Here is a 21,392-nt window from a genome sequence, read left to right as displayed (position 1 = left end):
TGGAGTTGGGAAACACTGGCTTAGGGGGTTGGGAAAGCTGTTGTTGCCGACAGTTACTGTACTGTATGTACTGCAGTTTGCTCTTATTTGTATTTAGTGTAGTCATGTGATTGGTATTTCTGTAAACCACTTCCGTTCTTCATGTAGGTCTTGATTTGCTTCATGATGGATAATATGCCAACTATGAATAGAAAAATAAGCAGCTCAGTTGGGTAAACATTACAATGATAATACTGCGTGTAGTTTTGACGGATTTATAGTTAATTAGATACATTAGTCGCGATGATAGGGTTGGAGCAAAAGAAACAAAAAAACTACAAGCTCTCCAGGAACAGGGTTGGAGAGTACAATATTCAGTACAAAAACATTCTGAAAGTTTCAGATAGAAATACCACAAATAGAGCTGACATGATTCTGCATGTCAGAGATGCATGTTTGTTCTACATAGCATGAGTCTGTTGATTGCATCTGGATCTCCAGCCCTCAAGGGCGTGATTGGTGTCAAACCTTTTCTTCAGCCCGAATGCTAACACACCTGATGAAATTATTTCCATTCCAAACTGAAGATCATGTTGATTATTGGAGTCAAATTTCACTCGGCAAAAACTGGCTGAATCAACGTTGTTTCCACGTGATTTCAAAAAGTTTTATTGTTGTTTTTATATGATTAAAAGCAGGTCAAATGTCCTATGAAATGAATAAAAATGCCATGGGTGTCTGTACCACGCTGTAGTGGGCCTACAACACAGTCTGTACATTTCCATTAAATCTGGAGAGAAACATAATGGGGATGTATTTAAATCTGCTTTAAGGAGCTAGACATGTGCCTGCTGAGAATGTGGTAATATTAGGTAAAAACTTAAATATGACGTTCTTTAAATGTTCTGAGGACCTCCAAGACAAGGTAAAATGTGTTATGCATGAACATCAATGGAATATTATGTTCAACCTAAAACAATTATGCTATTATCGTCATAAAAACTTACTTATTTGGAAATTGTGGAACATTGTGCAACATTGTGGGAATGTTCTGTGCAACTTTCGTTAATATCACAAAATTATTTGTTCAACATCCCAGACAACTCCCATAACTTAATTAAATGTTCTAGGAACCTTTAAAGAATTCAGAAAGGCTGTTCTGTCTACATTCTTGCAACATTCAAACATTATCTGAATGTCAGGACAGTTTTAGTGTTTTTGGAACCTACCTTGTCATATCTCCACAAAGTTCCCACAACCTAAAGAAATGTTTTAGGAACTTTTAAAGAACATAACAATGTGTTCTGGGAATGTTCTTGCAACATCAGGTGAATGTTTCTTACAACCTAATAGAAACATTGTAATAATCAGGCCAACTGGACATTTTTTGTGTTTTGGGAACATACTGTATCTTTTGTGATGTCCCCACAATGTRCAGACCAGACTGTTCCCARAACCTAATTAAACATTCTGGGAACCTTTAAAGAACAGACGAAATGTGTTCTAGGAATGTTCTTGTAACATCAGGTGAATATTTTATACAAACAAATCTCTGAAGCTGGAGTCTTATATCTCCCTCTAACTTTAAGCATCAGCTGTCTGAGCAGTTTACTGATCACTGTACCTGTACACAGCCAATCTGTAAATAGAACAACTGACTACCTCATCCCCGTATTATTACTTACCCTCTTGCTCTTCTGCACTCCAGTATCTCTACTTTATTCTTATTCTTTTTTCTTTATTTTGTGTTATTGACTGTACGTTTGTTTATGTGTAACTGTGTTGTTGTTTTTGTCCCACTGCTTTGCTTTATCTTGGCCGGGTCGCAGTTGTAAATGACAACTTGCTCTCAACTGGCCTACCTGGTTAAATAAAGGTGAAATAAAAATTTAAAAAATTGTGCACAACATTGTAGTGAATGGTAGGATAACATTTCAAGGATATTTAATTTAAAACACATTTCTGAATGTAGAGATGTTATCATCCTAATGTTAGATAAAACCCTAACTATAACTTAATGGGAATCTTAGCTACTGCTCGGGGAATGTTCCCGGTTTGCTGGGATGTCTTTACCCTCCCTGGAGAGGGGGAAAGAGAGAAAGGGGGAGATATGTTAGAGTTATGTCAAATCAAATCAATCAAATCTTAATTTTATTAGTCACATACACATGGTTAGCAGATGTTAATGCGAGTGTAGCGAAATGCTTGTGCTTCTAGTTCCGACAATGCAGTAATAACCAACAGTAATCTAACCTAACAATTCCACACTACTACCTACACACACACACAAGTGTAAAGGGATAAAGAATATGTACATAAAGATATATGAATGAGTGTGGTACAGAACGGCATGGCAGATGCAGTAGATGGTATAGGGTACGGTATATACGTATGAGATGAGTACTTGTAGGGTATGTAAACATAAAGTGCATAGTTTAAAGTGGCTAGTGGTACATGTATTGCATAAAGATGGCAAGATGCAGTAGATGATATAGAGTACAGTATATACATATGAGATGGGTAATGTAGGGTGTAAACATTGTATTAAGTGCATTGCTTAAAGTGGCTAGTGGTACATTTTTACATAATTTCCATCAATTCCCATTTTTAAAGTGGCTGGAGTTGAGTCAGTATGTTGGCAGCGGCGCTAAATGTTAGTGGTGGCTGTTTAACAGTCTGATGGCCTTGAGATAGAAGCTGTTTTTACGTCTCTCGGTCCCTGCTTTGATGCACCTGTACTGACCTCGCCTTCTGGTGATAGCGGGGTGAACAGGCAGTGGCTTGGGTGGTTGTTGTCCTTGATGATCTTTATGGCCTTCGCTGTGACATCGGGTGGTGTAGGTGTCCTGGAGGGCAGGTAGTTGCCCCTGGTGATGCGTTCTGCAGACCTCACTCCCTCTGGAGAGCCTTACGGTTGTGGGCGGAGCAGTTGCCGTACCAGGCGGTGATACAGCCCGACAGGATGCTCTCGATTGTGCATCTGTAGAAGTTTGTGAGTGCTTTTGGTGACAAGCCGAATTTCTTCAGCCTCCTGAGGTTGAAGAGGCGCTGCTGCGCCTTCTTCACAACGCTGTCTGTGTGGGTGGACCAATTCAGTTTGTCCGTGATGTGGTACACCGAGGAACTTAAAACTTTCCACCTTCTCCACTACTGACCCGTCGATGTGGATAGGGGGTGCTCCCTCTGCTGTTTCCTGAAGTCCACAATCATATCTTTGTTTTGTTGACGTTGAGTGTGACGTTATTTTCCTGACACCACACTCCGAGGCCCTCACCTCCTCCCTGTAGGCCGTCTCGTCGTTGTTGGTAATCAAGCCTTACCACTGTAGTGTCATCCGCCAACTTGATGATTGAGTTGGAGGCGTGCATGGCCACGCAGTCGTGGGTGAACAGGGAGTACAGGAGAGGCTCAGAACGCACCCTTGTGGGGCCCAGTGTGAGGATCAGTGGGGTGGAGATGTTGTTTACCTACCCTCACCACCTGGGGCGGCCCGTCAGGAAGGCCAGGACCCAGTTGCACAGGGCGGGTCGAGACCCAGGTCCGAGCTTTATGACGAGTTTGGAGGTACTATGGTGTTTAATGCTGAGCTGTAATCGATGAACAGCATTCTCACATGGGTATTCCTCTTGTCCAGATGGGTTAGGGCAGTGTGCAGTGTGGTTGCGATTGCGTCGTCTTGGACCTATTGGGTCGGTAAGCAAATTGGAGTGGGTCTAGGGTGTCCGGTAGGGTGGAGGTGATATGGTCCTTGACTAGTCTCTCAAAGCACTTCATGATGACGGAAGTGAGTGCTACGGGCGGTAGTCGTTTAGCTCACGTTACCTTAGCTTTCTTGGGAACAGGAACAATGGTGGCCCTCTTGAAGCATGTGGGAACAGCAGACTGGATAAGGATTGATTGAATTATGTCCGTAAACACACCAGCCAGCTGGTCTGCGATGCTCTTGAGGACGCGGCTGGATGCCGTCTGGGCTGCAGCCTTGCGAGGGTTAACACGGTTTAATGTTTTACTCACCTCGGCTGCAGTGAGGAGAGCCCGCAGGTTTTGTGTCATTGTACATGGGTATAAACTAAAGAATTATGATCTCTGCGAAAACACAACCTCACACAGATGCAGTTTTGCCAAATGTGCTTCTGCATTCATGTATTGGTGTAGGTCTGTGATTTCTCTCATGACCCATCTACCCATCTCTGGAAGTGTACTTCCCATCTCGTTCATGTCACCTCTCTCCCTTAGACCCAGCACTTCATTGTTCTCCAGTGAGACGAGGTGGTGATACTGGGGAGCTGCCCTTGGTCTCATTGGTCAAACAGACTGCAACCACTTCTCATTGGCCAGACAGACTTCAAACAATTCCCGCTGCCGGAAGTCATCCGGAGGCTCCGCTTCAGAGAAACACTGAGTGTGAGAGATTGGGGGAGAGCGGGATGGAGAAAGAGGGGAAGGCAAAGGGGATAGATGGGAAAGAGTGAAAATGTATATGATTTTATCAGTAAGGTATACCAGTATCAATACAGGTGTTCCGGCTGGAAATGGAGTGCTTGTCGAGGCAAATAATGCATTACTAACCTTCTGGCAGCGGAGAGCGGAGAGTGGAGAGTACTTGGAAATAGAAAGCACTGTTCGACATGTTCCTGCACGGCGTCTCGGTGGGGATTAAGGACGAGCTTGATGCTCGGGAGGTACCCACGGATCTTGACTCCCTCATCGCTTTGACCATCCGCATCGATGAGCGATTGCGGGAACGACGGATGGAGAGGAATGATTTCGCTCGCACGTCCAGGGATTCCACCTCGCTTCAAGTCAACCCGGAAGTCCCCAACTGTCCCGTTGCCGAGAGCACCTGAGGTTTCCCGACCTTCCTCGAGAGTCACCGAAGATGGTCGAGGCACTGTTTCCTAAGCTTATGCAACTAGGCAGAGCTGGGCTGTCGCCAACGGAACGGCAACACAGGATCAACACAAGGAGCTGTCTGTATTGTGGGACTTTTGGTKATTTTGTGTCATCTTGCCCGGTAAAAGACCAGGCTCACCGGTAGAAGCGAGTACTCTGGTGGGCCATATGGAGAACTTTTCTGCTTCCCTGACTCYCACCCCTTTTCATGTCATTCTGCTGTGGGGAAATCAGTCCAAATCTCTCCAGGTCCTCATTGACTCTGGTGCCGATGAGAGCTTTTTGGACGACACACTGGCTTCCGAGCTGAACATCCCCATTCAGCCCCTTTCCATTCCCATGGATGTTAGAGCACTGGACGGGAGCTCTATTGATAAGGTCACCCATAACACCACTCCCATCAACCTATGTGTGTCTAGGAATAACAGCGAGGCCATTCAATGCCTGCTCATTAAGTCCTCCCAGATTCCAATGGTTTTGGGATTCTCCTGGCTGCAGCAACACAATCCCCTCATCAACTGGTCTACGGGTGCTATCATGGGCTGGAGTCCGTTCTGCAATTGCCCATTGTCAGAAGTCGGCGCAACCCCAGGACGTCTTCCTGGGGGCTCGGAAGATGCRCCGGACCTCTCCGCCATTCCCGTGGAGTACCAGGACCTCCGGGAGGTGTTCAGAAATTCCCGGGCCACTTCCCTTCCGCCGCACTGCCCCTATGACGGCGGGATTTACATTCCACCCCGGGGATGTCTGTACTCTCTGCCGAGACCAGAGACCAAGGCTATGGAGACCTACATTGGGGACTCCCTAGCTACAGGATTTATCCATCCCTCTTCCTCTCCCGCTGGCGCAGGTTTCTTCTTCGTGGAGAAAAAGGACAAGACCCTGCGTCCGTGCATTGACTAACGGGGACTCAATGACGTTACTGTGAAGAACCGTTATCCGCTACCACTCATTTCCTCGAGCTGCTCTAGGGGCCCACTGTTTTCTCCAAGCTGGATCTACGACACGCCTACCACCTGGTGCGGTTACGAGAGGGYGACGAGTGGATGACCGCCTTCAACACGGCCAGCAGCCACTACGAATAGCCCTTTGGTCTCACCAACGCCCCTGCCGTGTTCCAGGCTCTGGTGAATGATGTTCTCCGTGACATGGTGAACCGGTTTGTCTTCGTCTACATTGATGACATCCTCATCTTCTCCCGCTCCCCCACAAGAACACATGCACCACGTCCAACAGGTTCTTCAGCGCCTTCTGGTGAACCAGTTGTTTGTTAAGGTGGAAAAGTGCGAGTTCCATCGCTCCATCATTCCCTTTCTGGGCTACATCATCTCTGCTGGGAGTGTCCAGATGGATCCCGAGAAGGTGAGAGCGGTGGTGGATTGGCCTCAGCCTACATCCAGGGAGCAGCTGCAATGCTTCCTGGGGTTCGCCAACCTTTATTGACGCTTTATCCAGGGTTACAGCACCCTGGCCTCACCCCTTTCTGTAGAAATAGTAAGTCAACTCAGGTGTCTGGTTACAGCTAACGTTAACGTAAGACAACAAGCTAGGATTCTTACGAGCTGAATGTCTCTCTGGTTGATAACGTTGGCTAAGTAAGTCAATGCAATATATAGCTAGGTACGTCAAAAAAATTGCTAAATAACTGGCTAGCTAGCTAATGTTTCAACCCTTAATGCTAGCTAATGTTCAGTTKGTTAACGTTCGCTGACATGCTAGCAGGAAGAAGTGAGGCTAACTAGCAAGCCTACAGTTGTTAATGATGTCCATGTTAGGTCAAGCTAACATAGCAGGCATAGAATAAATGCCTGAAACTACCTGAACCACATTCTGGTCATGACAAGAGAAAAAAAAACTGTCAGGGGTCCCCTTCTGCACTATTCAACCACTTCAGTAAATGTGAAGGAGGAGTTAAAATGGAGGGCCGCCTTGTTAATATTCCGGATGTAAACTTCAGACAGCAAGCTAGCAAATGTGCCTTAGCTAACTGCAATATGTTTCACTGTAAACAGCGAGGCTCACGTCCAAAAGCAGAGGTCGTTRACAGGGTCTCTTCCTTTTCCCCTGAAAACCAGCTTTTTGCCGATGGCTCTGAGGGTGGTGTTATGTTGACCGATACGTCACCACCATCTTTGCCGAAGGTCACAAGGATGTGTAGCTAGCTAGCCAGCTAACTAGCTAGCTAGCTTACTAATGGTACAGTGTCCGCTACATATATCTAGTCAAGGTAGCTACAACATTACACAACAGATAAAAGGGAAATACACCCAGGGTCCTCATTGCTCTTTGCTGATTGCTCTTATTGTGGGCTGTTATCTGTGGAAAGTCTGTCTCACGCCGACATACTGTACGTAAAGAACATACATAGCACTGTACACAGTTGTCAGTTTATATTCTATCACAGTAAAATGGGTGCCACAATTACACTGTTGTCCCTGTTATCACAGCTTCTGTGAACCCCCCCTGATAAATAATTTTAAACTACATTTTAAGTGAAAGATTTAGTTTATGTCTGAAGCCGAAAAAGACAAGAAATTCCAAAGTTAATTTGACCTAGGTTTTTCAGTATACGCAGCTTCACAACTTGTTATTGCATAGGTCAAATTATCTTTTGAATTTCCTGTCTTTTCTGCTTCAAACAAAGCTAAATATTTCACTTAAAATGTTTTTTTTTTTAATTATAAAACAAATACAAATAAATATTGCTTGAGGGCGCCAGACACTTAAGTTAGCAAAATAAATATGAAGGCTTTTAGGTTAGCCAGCACTGGTTTAATGTTATTAAGACTGCTATAGATACAAAGCATATGCCAGCTGTCCAATTTCATATCAAATCCATAATAATCATTTCACTTTCCTTAAAAAAAATTGCAGGTTTAAAGCTTGAAAAAGACAGAAAGGCRAGCACACTGAATATGCTCCCAATTTAKCACCTTTATTGACAATGTTTRGATTCAACACACATTTTGTCAGGTCAAGAAGACCGAGTGATCCAATTCCCATATATACAGTGCCTTAAAGTATTCATACCCCTTGACTTATTCTACATTTTGTTGTGCTACAGCCTTTTGAATATTTTTTATTGTACACAGGCTTCCTTTTTTCACTCTGTCATTTAGGTTAGTATTGTGGAGTAACTACAATGGTGTTGTTCCGTCCTCAATGTTCTTCAATCACAGCCATTAATCTCAGGCCATGCAATTTATTATGTGACATGTTGCTGCTCCAGTAAGCCCGTTGGTGTCTGAGAACGAGGGCGAGGCTAAAGCTCCAGCCACATTGTCCCGTTTTGATCCACTCTCCCCACTGTCAACCGGTGATGCCAGGAGGGATGTCCGTTCAATACAGTTCCAACTGGAGGCGGAAGAGAGCCCAAACGAGAMAATCTCCAGTTGGAGATGTGTAAACTTGAGGCAGAAAGAGAACAGCGGCAGTTGGAGTTCAAAATGCGCCAGATGGATCTGGAGGCAGAGACAGCGAGGCTAGCCTCCGTTCCTGCTGTGCCTGCTAGTGAGGCGTCCTCACCAGCTGTAGCTTCCAACACTTTTGACATTAGTAGGCAGATTGCCTTGGTACCTTTGTTCAGAGAGTCAGAGGTTGACTCAAATTTTTGTGTTTTTGAACGTATAGCCGTAGCATTAAAATGACCTGAAGAGGTATGGTGCCTATTGCTTCAGTGTAAATTAACTGGTAAAGCCCAAGAGGTTTTGTCAGCGCTACCTCTTGAAGACAGTTTAAATTATGAAGTGGTCAAAGCTACTGTTCTTCGCCGCCTATGAGCTTGTGCCTGAGGCATACCGACTGAGATTTAGGTCTCATAGAAAGTCTTCTAGTAAGACTTATGTGGAATTTGCTATAGACAAGGGAAATCTGTTTGATAAATGGCATGCTGCTAGCAAGGTAACTGATTTCAACTCTCTCCGGGAGTTAATCTTGTTGGAAGAGTTTAAAAATTGCTTACCCGAACGCATTGTAGTTTACCTAAATGGACAGAAAGTATCCTCCCTGTCAGAAGCGTCTGTGTTGACGCAGAAGAGCGTATTTTCGGCTCATACTGAATTGCCACTGAATTGCCTACTTTTAGTCCTAGTCGGCCAGCAGTAGTATATCAAGCACGCCAGAAAAATGAGCGTCCCTGTTTCTATTGTCATAAGGTGGGACATATGATAAATTATTGCTTCCTGCTAAAACGCAAACAAGGGATGCCTCTTCGTGGCACGCCGCCAACAGGTGTTGGGCTAATTCGTACGGTTGTGAGGTCTGAAACGAAACAGGTGCCTCAGGGTAAATGTAGTTTGAAAGTCACAGTCCACGACCGCAGTTAAGAACCATTCATTTTCGAAGGGTTTGTGTCCCTAACGAATGATGAAGCATCTCAGCGTCCGGTTAAATTCCTTAGAGATACTGGTGCTGCGCAGTCGTTTATATTGTCTGATGTGTTGCCCTTATCTGACAATACCTACTGTGGTTCCAGTGTGTTAGTTCAGGGATTGAAATGGGTTTTGTCCCAGTGCCATTGCACTTTGTGAGTGTACACTCTGAGTTAATCAATATTCAGAGTGGGGGTACGTCCTATGTTGCCAGTAAAAGGTGTGACCTTTATAATGGGTAACGATATTGCCGGAGGAAAGGTAGTACCCGTATTAGAAGTATTGGATAAAAGTGACCACTCTCTCTCTAATGAGCTGGCACAGAGTTATCCACACGTGTTCCCCACTTGTGCTGTCACTCGTGCTCAGGCACGACAAGTGGGTGACGTGATAGATTTGTCYAACACTGTTCTGTTCAAAGAGTTTGATCAAGAGGATGGGTTGTGTGCTACCTCTGGGAAGCTGATCACCTCTGACAAACAGCCCAGGGAAGAATCGAAGGATATTGAACGTATTGCTGATGCAATACAGTTACCAGTCACTCGTGAGCAGCTGATTGCTAACCAAAAGGTTGACCACAGGCTTGCTAAATGTTTATTTAGTGTTGTCTCATTGGAAGAGGTAAAGAAGAAGAACGTGGCTTACTTCATTGATGGRAATCTCCTCATGCGTAAATGGACATCCCATGTTGACGAGGGCGGAGATTGGAATGTCTTAAAGTAATGATGGACTGCCATTTCTCTTTGCTTATTTGAGCTGTTCTTACTATATTATGGACTTGGTGAAATGGACTTTTACCAAATAGGGCTATCTTCTGTTTACCCCCCTACCTTGTCACAACACAACTGATTGGCTCAAACGCATTAAGAAGGAAAGAAATTCCACAAATTAACTTTTAAGAAGCTACACCTGTTAATTGAAATGTATTCCAGGTGACTATCTTATGAAGCTGATTGAGAGAATGCCAAGAGTGTGCAAACCTGTCATGAAGGCAAGGGTGGCTATTTGAAGAATCTTAAATATAAAATGTGTTTTGATTGTTGAACATTTGATTCCATATGTGTTATTTCACAGTTTTGATGTCTTCAATATATTTTACAATGTAGAAACTAGTAAAAATAAAGAAAAACCCTTGAATGAGTAGGTAGTATGTTTTTTGTTGTTGTTGATTAAAACAAYTACTTTTAGACTTTTACTCAAGTAGTATTTTACTGGGTGACTTTCACTTTTACTTCAGTCATTTTCTATTAAGGTATCTTTACTTTGACTAAAGTATGACTATTTAGTACTTTTCGCGTACGTGTGTGGTGGGTGTTGTGGTGGTGTGTGGTGTGTGTTTGTGTGTTGTGTGTGTGTGTGTGTGTGTGTGTGTGTGTGTGTGTGTGTGTGTGTGTGTGTGTGTGTGTGTGTGTTGTGTGTGGTGTGTGTGTTGTGGTGTGTGTTGTGTGTGTGTGTGTGTGTGTGTGTGGAAAGGGAGGGGGGAGGGAAAGTGGAGGAGGGAGGGATCAGGGAGGGAGGCAGCAACACAGTGGGAGGACTATCCCATGCCAGAACTTGTGGCGGCTGCAGCGGCTAGCAGCCTCGACTGACTGGAGGAAGTGTGTTGAGGGTTGATGGGAGCAGAGCAGCAGTTCAGGCACAGAGCAGAGCTTCCATTTTAACACGGCCAGCAGCAGCCAACAGCCAGTAGTAGGAGCCAGCAGCAACAGCCTGGGAGGGAGCAGCAGTGGGGGCAGCAGAGCCGGAACAAAGTGAGCTCACAGAAGAAGTGCCTCTAATCACCGCATTCCAGCAGAGGAGAGCCAGTCAACTTCCTCTAAGCCTGTGTGACGGGCTGAGAGCTATTTTACTCGTCTTCACCTGGACTGGACTTTACCCACCTCTCCCTAGCAGTGTCTGACTGACGAAGGATTTTAAAGAAAGAAGGAAAATAAAAGTAACTTTCTTTGGATTTAAAACGGTAAGGTTTGGTGTTATGAAGTTGTTTGTAGTGCTATACTTGCAGGGGAGCTGGTTTTAGTGTTGTGCTAGTACATCAAAGTAGTTCTGGAGTAGTTTCATGGAGTCTGGGGAAGTTTTAACCTGTGGTTAAGGCACATTTCGTAGAGGGGAATTGATTCAAAATACCAGGCGGAATTCAGAACAGAGAGAGAAGTGGGTCATTACCGGTGTCATTCAAACTACAAGCAGTGTGGTTGTGATTTGTTTGAATTCGACAGTGAGTGTAGTTCATTAAGAACCATGATCTCCTCATCAAGCTTTGGCTGCAGCTTTTCACACAGTGAGAGAATTGCGCAACTGTAAATGTCCTATTTGTTGAGCCGTCTTTTGCATTGGTTAGGGTCTCCATGCTTTTTGGGGCTTTGCTGTGCTGGAGACCTTTATAATGTGAAACATAAGGGTCCATTCCAGAGGTAMCATAGTCCTCACATAGCTCTATGAGTCTTGCATTTAAAAACACCTTTTTTTTACCTCTTTTGTTGAATGGCTGGTCTGCTGGGGAAAGAAAAATATGGTGAGCGACAGAGAGAGAGAGTGAAAGAGAGAAAAAAACAAGTTAAACTCTTCAAGCCACAGCTGCTATGTGGTATTCGAGGCCTCAGGCCCATTGTTGATGACATGTACAAGAGTCCCTCTTACCTCACATAGGCTACACCCTCCCTCCTTACCGGTGTCTAGATCCCTCCCCTTTATCACCTTAAATGCTGGATCCAGACACACACACCTGCATTTACACCTTCGTATCTATAAAACAATCAGAAGAAAAGCTCTAATGCATCATGGACACACATTAGAACACACACATCAAGATGTTTTTCAACTATCAGGTGTGAAATGTGAAACGAGTGTAGAAAGAAGTTAGAAAACACATGAGTTCTCTTATCTTCTCTGTCTCTCTCTCTCCTTTGATAAAAAGGCGGCAATTACAAAAACGCATCAATAGGACCACGTGGTTTGGACAGGTGGGTTGGCAAATGGCTGGTGTGTGTGTACAGCAAGCTGAGCAGAACAGGGCATTCTGTTCTTCACATGGCACAGACTGACTGTAGGTCTGAGGGCTGCTGGGGCAGTATAGTGTGTCACAGAAATGAAAGTTATCTCTTTTGTAGCCACACAGCACACATATGTAAGCCATTAGCTAGAGTGAAGAGAAGGAAAGAGAGAAAGTAAGTGAAAGAGAGGGATAGAGAGAGAGAGAAGGAGGAGAGATAAAGTGGGAGTGTAATTCATTTTGGAACACATTCCTCTATGACCTTGGGAACGAAGGCGGTAATTAGGTGGTGCTTTAGGAGCCTGGTGGGTGCTGCTGTCACACACAGATTCACCCAGATGCAGGGAAGCAGCTCGCTTTTATTTCCCTTCAAAAAATCCTGTGAAGTTGAGAGACAACTACAGTATATGTGTAATTCCAGAGTCACAGAAGAAACCGTCTAAAAATATCCCCTCTTCTCCGGTTCCCCCTCCCACAGCTTTTTCCCCAACAGATTCTACAGAATTATTTATTTAGCTTCTTCTGTGTTTTTTTAATATCTTTTATTTATTTATTGTTATGTTAGTTAACCCCTCCCTCTTCAGAGGACAAATATCTTCTTATTTTTTTTGTTGCTTTTTTGCTACATATACATACATTTTACCTATACATTTTACATACTCTTTTAACATATACATTTTACATACATGGTACTTTTATATATAACAATAATACATTACCAAACAAAATCTTTAATCCCCAACCCTCAGCCACTCTCAGCCCACCCCACCTATCACCATAGACCGCCCTTGTTTGGTTTCCATGTGCCATATATTTTTCAATTGTGCTGTGATTATTTACAACATCTTTCTAATCGTATATTATCCACAGATTGTGAGCTAAAGAAGAAAACCTTTCCTACGAGTATTATTATATTATTTATTGACTGGCTATGGTATTCCTAAACCTGTGACCAGAAACAAGCTACATATTTATACCAGAATAAATTATCTATTGATTCTGTCTCTTCGCAACAAAATCTACGAACTTGAGATTGTTGTATGCCCCATATATATATATAGCATTCTGTTGGTGGCAAGAATTGTATATAATAATTTATATTGAAAAACTCTAATTGTTGAGTCAAGTGTTGTTTTTTGTATCAGTTCATAAACCATGTGCCATGGAATTGGTACATCGAAAATCTCTTCCCATTTACTTTGCAACCTGTATGGCGTAGCTGTCAACATTTCTGTCCTCAGATGAAACTGGTATATTTTTCTATTCATGCCAGTTCCTTTCAGCCAATTTGTATCTTTAATATATGGCAGGCAAACAAGTTCCCTACCTTCTCCCTTTTCCACGTGCCTCCTCCATTTTTGTGCTAATGCTGTAATCAGTTGGTTGTAAATTTGGATTGAGCAGATATTCCCATATATTTTCGATAGCTGCATATGTGACATAACTGCTCCGTTTCTATTCATAATATCATTAGTAAATATAATTTTTCAACGTTTTTTCCATAAAGAATGTTTTTTTATTGATCAATATATTTGAGTTTAACCATAACATTCGTTGTAATATTTGTTCTATCTTTTCTTCTCTGGCTCTTCTGTGTTGAATGAGGGTCAAAGCCACAGTGCAGCTTTTTTTTGCAACAGATTCCTCGGTTTTGTTTATTTCGGTTCTTCGTTGTTGAATGGGCATCAAAGCCACAGTGTAAACCTATCGAGCGAGACAGGAAACGGGCAGAACAAACTGTGGCCTATTCTCTTCTCCCCAAAGCTACTTCATCCACCCAGCCTGTCATGTCATGGTGGGAGATGTTATCCCTTCTACTGTTTGAAGCGTGCTGCTTCTATATATGCCAAGTTGTCTGAGTGACTGATGGGATTCAGGGCGGGTTATTAGATGGCGTCCAGATTGAATGCTAAATACCTTCAGGAGCCCACAGTCTCTGCAAACTAGCCGTAGGAAGGATAATTGATATACTGCACCACAAGCAAAGAACATGCAGTGCTGAGTTGAAAAGCTGAACTTTATCCATTCACAACTATAGCTCAACCCCCCCCCCAAACACACTGATTCCCAGAGAGACAGTAGGCTCTGTGTGGCTGGTTTATACATTGGTCCACAGCAAGGCCAAGTCCTCCCATGCTGAGCTGTACTGAGCCATATCCCCCCTGCAGAAATATCACATTAGTTTCCCTATTTCTTTTTTAAATAGAAGTATGGCATGTTTGACTCATTCATGACATACTAACCTTAGGCCATGGTGGAAAGGCTGACTTTGTACTTTATTGACTATAGATTTGGGTTTTGTCAATGTTTGGTTAAGAGAGAACTGGGAGGTTTCTTTTTTGGAGTGTTGCTTACATTGCCTGCGCTCCTTTTCACCGCTGGAACATATTTTTGGTTTAATGTGACCATGGTGAARTCTAACTAACGCCAAAATGGACGACACTGCCACAAACTACCCTTACAAAAAATATTGCKGTATAACTGCAAATATTGCATCCAAAATAACACCGTTTTTTTACTGCAGTAATTTTGCAGTGTAACTGCAGTTAGAGTGCAGTGTAACTGCAGTTCAAGTGCAGTACACTGCAGTTATTCTGCAATTACTGCATCCAAAATATCACAGTCGACTGCAGCTACTGCACTTTTACTGCAGTTTCAAAACGGCAATATTTTTTTGTAAGGGTGTCAATCATGAACCAAGACCAGCCAATAAGAACAGTTCTAAGTTTGATGTTTTGAGTCAAGGAAAGGGGGGAGGTTGTTGGCCATCAGGTCGCCAGGGGCGAACTGGGACAAGAATTTAGCCCTGGCATTTTATCCACACCAGCCCACATCYCAGCGTGCCGCAAACTCACACACACCCAATACACCCTACACAGGCAGTAGCACTGACACATAACATTGGCAGTACAGTACACCATTTCTGAACCATTTCTGTACCAGTGACTGGTGAGTCATGGTCCTCCTCATTCTTTTAACCAGCTGATATTTAAAACTAAAACAAAGAATAAAAACACCCATGGAGACACAACTCACCACTATAACTGTCCCTCTGTCTGGAGATACAACTCACCACTATAACTGTTCCTCTGTCTGGAGATACAACTCACAACTAGAACTGTTCCTCTGTCTGGAGATACAACTCACCACTATAACTGTCCCTCTGTCTGGAGATACAACTCACCACTATAACTGTTCCTCTGTCTGGAGATACAACTCACCACTATAACTGTTCCTCTGTCTGGAGATACAACATCAACCACTATAACTGTTCTCTGTCTGGAGATACAACTCACCACTAAACTGTTCCTCTGGAGATACAACTCACCATAAAACTGTTCCTCTGGAGATACAACTCACCACTATAACTGTTCCTCTGTCTGGAGATAACACTCACAACTAAACTGTTCCTCTGGAGATAAACTCACCACTAAACTGTTCCTCTGTCTGGAGATACAACTCACCACAAAACTGTTCCTCTGGAGATAAACTCACACTAGAACTGTTCCTCTGTCTGGAGATACAACTCACCACTAAACTGTTCCTCTGTCTGGAGATACAACTCACCACTATAACTGTTCCTCTGGAGATAAACTCACCACATAAGAACTGTTCCTCTGTCTGGAGATACAACTCACCACTAGAACTGTTCATCTGCTCTAGCCATTATGTTTCCCTCCCTGTTGTGCTGTCTATCTGTCTTAGCATCTTCTCTGCTGTCACTCTGTGCTTCTTCTTTTTCTCTGTCTGTCTGTCTGTCTGTCTGCCTGTCATTATAAAAGTCAAGCTAATGACGTAGGCTATATTGCATATGTGTTCCCCTGCATCAACAGCTAACTTAAGAGCTATTAATTCTACATAGCTCCAGATGAACATTTTCCCCAGGTGTCACTGGTGTCACTTACACCAGCCCATGATTTTCCTCTAACATGTCCAAGCAGGAATGCATGATTCAATATATTTTGATGTGCAACCTAATCCAGTGATTATCAGGAATTGTGGGTTGACAATAAGACTATACAGTAGTTGCTATATTTTACTGTCAAAATAGAACTCCAGAATTTCCAGATTGTTTCTGTTCAATAGAGATGAATTACATACAGTTCATCTTTACGCACACTAATTTGGGGTTCAACACCTGAGGAAGTGGAAACTTAAAGCAGATCGCTAACTCTAAATATAATACCTACTGCTAGCAGCCATGTATTCATCCAACAGTAAATGTAATGTCCTAGAAAAACGTTACAGTTGTAGGCTACTACCCATGAGACCTATAGGCCTATTTCCTCACAATGGCAGGTGTGCATCGAATATCCTCTCTTCGACCGGGACAAGAGGACAAAGCTTCCAAAGCTGTGTTTTTCCCGCAATTGCATTTTGAAATGTTATATGATCACAATGCATTTTTCTCTCTCGAGTGCATGGGGGAGAAGAGAGTAGCTCACTCATCACAGTGGCAGGCTCCAGTGAGGGCACAGGGACAGGGCTGACACCTTCATATAGGAATCATGATCATACTGCACATTACTATTTGACCAAATCATGGTTTTAGCCGTCTAATGGAATGCTTTGAAGTGAGGTGACAATGTAGAGTGTGCTCACAAAAATGTGTGTGTCAATTTCGACCAACCCACCCAACAAAAAAATGGTCCAGCCCATCTGGCATTTGCCAGAATTGGCAGATAGTCAATCCGCCCCTGCATGTAGCCAATATAACCTAATAAATGAATGTTGGGCGACCCCGGTGCAGTCAAATGATTCAGTAGAATGGGGCCTATTTGATGCCAACTACTTTCCCAGTGATCTTTGAATCATGTACTTTGTTCACTACATTCCTTCCCAGTATCAAACCCTCCCCTATCTATTGACAGATCTACTGGTCCATTGAAATCTGCCTCAATGCATGACATGGACTATTATGGCAGTTATTGTAATGGTTTCTGGCCAGACAGTGCTGTTGAAATGGTGCTTGCTTGGTAAGTCAGGATATATGACATTAAACCAATACAAATATTATTTAGAACTTCTAAAGATGGTCATCTGTGGAAGTAAGGACTGAGGACTTTATGGCTGCATAGTGAGTTAAATCCCATCTGTGTGGTTTTAGACACTGGCTTTAAAGGATTATACTGCTTCTCTCACCTTAAGCTGTTTCATGTGCTGTTCATTTTCCCTCTAAACACAGGACTCCCTCCTTTTTCCCTTCCCTTTACCATTCATATTTCTTGTTTGCTTTCACTTTTTTTTATCCACATCTCAGCTCTCGTCTATTTTCCATCCATATATATCTTGTTTTTAAATGTATGTCTCTTACAGTCAAAAAATACGCACTAACAACACATCTCCATCACGATCACCACAATGTGTTTTTTATGGAAAATGCAACCAAATAATATAAAAATGTGGATGTCGTATTTGGACTCAGCTGCTGTGGTCCAACCCTCCAATATGATTAGGAACCTTTGAAAGCACTGGGAGTGTCATAAAAAAAATACACCCCCCCTCCACAACATACATTTTTTTTCTCACATGACCGTCCCCTTGTACTGTAAAATGCACACCCTCCCCACTCATTAAATTAACTCAAAATGATTTACGACCAAAATAACAATAAACTGTAGCGACCCAAACATCTAAGTTAAAGAATAGGACTAATTCAAACTTATTATTATAATTTTTTTTAATAATTGATTTTGGGTGCGATGGAGATGTGAATCCAACATATCAATTATTAATTTGTAGACAACCTGGAATTAAAGCCAGACTAAGTCAGTGGCACAGATAAACTACCCAAGCAGTAGATACATCACATTTAATTTTGACAACCAAACAACAAATTAATATTACACTACCGTTCAAAAGTTTGGGGTCACTTTTTGAAAGAAAAGCAATTTTTTTTGTCCATTCAAATAACAATCAAATGGATCAGAAATACAGTGTGTAGACATTGTTAATGTTGTAAATGAATATTGTTGCTGGAAATTCAGATTTTTTATGGAATTTCTACATAGGCGTACAGAGGCCCATTATCAGCAACCATCACTCCTGTGTTCCGATGGCACGTTGTGTTAGCTAATCCAAGTTTATCATTGAAAAGGCTAATTGACACAAAAATGTGTGTGTCAATTTCGACCAACCCACCCAACAAAAAAATGGTCCAGCCCATCTGGCATTTGCCAGAATTGGCAGATAGTCAATCCGCCCCTGCATGTAGCCAATATAACCTAATAAATGAATGTTGGGCGACCCCGGTGCAGTCAAATGATTCAGTAGAATGGGGCCTATTTGAGTCCACTACTTCCAGTGATCTTTGATCATCTGTACTTTGTCACTACATTCCTTCCCAGTATCACCCTCCCCCCCCCCCGTCCCCCCCCCCCCCGCCCCTCCGCCCCCCTCCTGCCCCCCCCCCCTGCCCCCCCCCCCACATCCCTCTCCATATCTATTACAGATCTTACTCGTTCGCATTGCATATCTGCCGCAAGCCATGACATGGGACTATTTCATGTTGCCGGTCAGTTTACTTGGACTACAATCGTGGTCTCTGATAGTCTGGCCATGCATCACTGGTGGTTGGAAATGAGTGACATTGCCTGGTTCGACCTCAGTGCGAGCTTGGAGTATATGACATTTTGCTGTGCGCAATAGAAACCCTGACCTACTGAGACTTGTCAACACCAATAATTAATAATAGAGAGAACGGCATCCTTTGACTTATGAGGACACCCAGGTGCTGTGCCTTTCCACACTCCCACTGCCCAGTCAATATAGAATATGGGAATACCAACTATGTTGAATGGCAAGCTCCCATAGATTAGCGTGTAGATTAATAACATTTTTGTGACTGTCCCATGCAAATACTGGGATGTTATGGGTCTAACTAGATGGATTGATCACAGCGCCATCGAATACTTAGTTCTCAAAAATGTAAAGACTCATACATACGCCAATGGGTTGAATACTTACTAAATTCAGATAGTGTCGCACATTGAGTTTTTTGGACATACCATGCACCTTTGTCAATTTCAGGCCACAATAGATACCAACTCTTATTATAGAATATTACAGCGTTTACACAGTGATTCGCTAATTCTCATATACCACTCCACTGCGTTCTCACGGTCAGAGTTGTAGCTACCAAGCCGTTATCTCTTATTCTTTAGGTGAGACCTGTCGCAACTGCCAGTTTATGATGGGAGATTCCCTGCTGCTGTCAGCTACAACCAGGTCGAGCGAATAATTAGTTGGTTCCCAGTAGAGAAGAGTTATCTAATTGTGTCCTCGAGCTTGTGATTATTGTTTCCTCAATCCTATATCTTCGAGAGTTTGGTGGCACCTCTCTTCATAGACGCTTACCAAATCTACTTCACAGTTCTACGTTAATTGTGGAGTGTAGCCAGATATGAGCACTATTCAGAATTAGTGACAATATTGCGTGGGTACAAACTACAGTTGATGACGCATAACCTTTCAAGCAACCCGACTCTCGCCCTACATACGTTGAGTTTTGAATTTCGTCCGCGATTCGCTCGGTCTCACCAGATCTGGTGTGTTCACTCGAATGCTCCGTTTGTAGCCTGCCTCCTGTGTGTCTGCGACCACGCACGCACCCTTACGTCACAAGTCTACCCCATGCGTCTCTACTATACACCTTTTCCATTAATAGGATTCGACGTCGTCACAGGGGGGCCTTTGTGTGGATTGCAACGCCAGTCCGAAAATCCACGTGTGGACTTTGTTGTCCTTTAACCCATAGCCACAATGTTGGAAGGATGCATTTGACGGATCCTAATATCTGTCCATTGGACCTAGCAAGCTCCTGCAATTTGCGACTAAGCCCTGTAGTCAGCCTTTCGCGTTTGGCCTGACTTGTTCTGAGTATGATGGTAGTCTGCTTCGAGTCCAATCCTTTCCTATATCTCTATTTCACTTCCCACACATATCACTTAAAGCTTGCCACATTCCTTATCCTTGTGTTATACGTTCTCACGGTCCTCACGTGCTATGCGACAATGCCACCCCGCTACTACTCATCCACACTGAATCCTGCATGTCGCGTATGCCACTGGCCGTGCGCGCTGGTGTGGCTCGTATACTTTGCGCATCCTTGCGGTTCGGCGGTGCCATTTTGGGTTCCGGTGTCTGTGTGTTTCTGTTGCTGTAAGTCCTGGTCCCCCTTCCTTGTCCTCCAAACAAGACCGGTATGCCCGTCAAATCCATATGGAAACTCGCAAAAAGCACTCCGTGTACACCAAACTGAGATAAGAGCATCATTGATTTATCTTAGTTTGAGTTGTCGTATCTGGAGTGGCACAGATCGCTTGCGTAGTTTGCCTGATTATTGTCTAGTCATCTAGAGAGGCAGAATGAAGAAGTTCTTTACTATGTTCCGCGCGAGATGAGGGGGCAGTTGCACCTACTGAAAGAACTACCGCAAGAAATAGCCGCGGTATTAGTGGTCCTGTGGCATGATTTTTATTTTATGGCTCGGGCTTGATGTGAGAGCTGGTTGAGTACATATATCCTTGACTAGAGCGGTGTCCTAGTATCAGGATATTTGTACGAACTTATAGTAGAAGAGTAGCTTGGTGTACCTTTACTGTTGAGAACTTTTCATAACTTCATAGCTAAATCGCTTGCGTCCTGTGTCTCCAGACATATTCTAAAATTGTACATTTGTTCATTCAGCAATGAGTATGCGACTTTGACATTGTATTCGTTGTGAGTAAGGGCTATTGTCAATCACATATCCTTATGTTTTGCTGAAATCCTAAAATTAATCGTCTCATATTGTATACTCTATGGAAGACATTCTCGCAGTGCTGCCTTCTAGCTTCTGGTCTCAGAGTGAAAGTAATTACAATCGACGGTATAGCCGTATGTAATTCCCATGGTTGAGTCCTACCCTTCCATTATATACGTCCGATAGCTGATAGGTTATGAGGAACGAGCTTTTGAACCGCTCTTGTTTATTCTCCTTCTTCAGGCAATATTCCTGCATGTGAAGATGTGCTCCCAAGGATAGAAACACAGACTTGTGGAGGTCTACAATTTTTTTTCTTGAGGTCTGAGTTAACAACATCTACAAATCCATATTCGTTTGATCTTTCACGCAGTTATAGTGCCAAAATTAAGCAACTTATATTGAGAGAAACAGC

The 21,392-nt window shown here is 43.2% G+C and overlaps 1 protein-coding gene across 2 annotated transcripts in view; it reads left to right on the top strand.

The window, feature by feature from the left end:
* Positions 1–10,794: 10,794 nt before the first annotated feature.
* Positions 10,795–21,392, top strand: part of LOC111979114 (tensin-3) — a 79,677-nt gene continuing 69,079 nt past the window's right edge. For both annotated transcript variants that reach the window (XM_024009409.2, XM_024009408.2), the window contains exon 1: positions 10,795–11,202. The gene's annotated coding sequence lies outside the window, so the exon portion shown is untranslated. The remainder of the gene's footprint in view (positions 11,203–21,392) is intronic.

This window comes from Salvelinus sp. IW2-2015, linkage group LG19, assembly GCF_002910315.2.
Source record: "Salvelinus sp. IW2-2015 linkage group LG19, ASM291031v2, whole genome shotgun sequence".
NCBI lineage: Eukaryota > Metazoa > Chordata > Actinopteri > Salmoniformes > Salmonidae > Salvelinus > Salvelinus sp. IW2-2015.
Note: the sequence above shows the minus strand (reverse complement) of the source record. Positions and strands in the feature narration are given on the sequence as shown.